Here is a 1,663-nt window from a genome sequence, read left to right as displayed (position 1 = left end):
TTTGTGCAAGGTGACAAATGTGGATCTATTTTAATTTTTCTACATACCAACTGCCTGTTGGACCCAAACCATTTATTGAGGATTCTTTCTGTTATCCATTGTATATTTTTGGCTTTTTTTGTCAAGATCAAGTATATATAAGTATGTGGTTTTATTTCTGGGTCTTCAATTTTATTCCATTAACGAAGGTTTCTGTCTCTGGACCAATACCAATCCATTTTTATCACTATTGCTCTGTAGTATAGCTTGAGGCCAGTGATGGTGGTTCCCCCAGAAGTTCTTTTATTTTTCAATTTTTTATTAGGTATTTTCTTTATTTACATTTCAAATGGTATCCTTAAAGTTCCCCATACCCTCCCCCCGACCCTGCTCCCCTGCCCACCCATTCCTACTTTGTGTCCTTGGCGTTCCCCTGTACTGGAGCACATAAAGTTCACAAGACCAAGGAGCCTCTCTTCCCAATGATGGCAGACTAGGCCATCTTCTGCTACATATGCAGCTAGAGACACAAGCTCTGGGGGTACTGGTTAGTTCATATTGTTGATCCACCTATAGGGTTGTAGCCCCCTTCAGCTCCTTTGGTACTTTCTTTAGCTCCTTCATTGGGGGTCCTGTGTTCCATCTGATGGATGACTGTGATCATTGTTTTTGCTATCTTGGTATTTTTGCTTTTCCATATGAAATTGAGAATTACAGTTTCCATTCTTTGAAGATCTTCAAGGTGATCAGTGATCACTGAAATGTGATCAGGGAAATGAAAATAAAAATGACCCCAATTACCACTTTATACCAATCAGAATGGCTAAGATCAATGACTCAGATGACAGCATATGTTGACAAGAATGTGGAGAAAGAGGAACACTCCTCCATACTGGTGGAATTGAAAACTGGTACAAACACTCTGGAAATCCATCTGGAGGTTCCTCAGAAAATGGGAAATATATCTACTGGGAGGCCCAGCTCTATCACTCCTCGGCATATATTCAAAAGATGCCCCCCTACCATGCTACAAGAGCACATGATCCACTATGTTCATAGTGGCCTTCTTTGTGATAGCCCAAAGCTGGAAACAACCCAGATGTTCCACAATAAAAGAATGTATACAGAAAATGTGGTTCATTTACTTAATGGAATACTCTTCAGCTATTAAGAACTAAGAAAACATGAGTTTTGCAGATTAGTTTATGGAACTAGAAAATATCATTCTGTGTAAGGTAACTCAGACCCAAAAGAACATGCATGGTATGTACTTACTAGTAAGTGGATATTAGCCATAAAAGCACAGAATACCCAGGATACAATCCACAGAACTCAAAACAGTTAAAAAGCCATAGGGCTCAAGTGAGGATGATTCAATCCCTCATGGGAAAGAGAACAGTATACATTTTGTGCTTTACTTATGGAAAATATCTAGGTTGTTTCCTGGATATTTTAAAGGCTGCAGAATCTTTGAAACATAGGATAGAACAGTATTTGTCAATAAAGCAACTATGTTAATACACATATCATCCCGGCAATGAACAGAGGATTATGCTGAGTAAAAGTCATAATTTTGAAAAGTGATATCATTGGGAAGAGAGGCCCCTTGGTCTTGCAAACTTTATATGACCCAGCACAGGGGAAGGCCAGGGCCAAGAAGTGGGAGTGGGTGGGTAGGGGAGCA

The sequence above is a fragment of the Mus pahari genome, chromosome 17 (assembly GCF_900095145.1).
Source record: "Mus pahari chromosome 17, PAHARI_EIJ_v1.1, whole genome shotgun sequence".
NCBI lineage: Eukaryota > Metazoa > Chordata > Mammalia > Rodentia > Muridae > Mus > Mus pahari.
Note: the sequence above shows the minus strand (reverse complement) of the source record.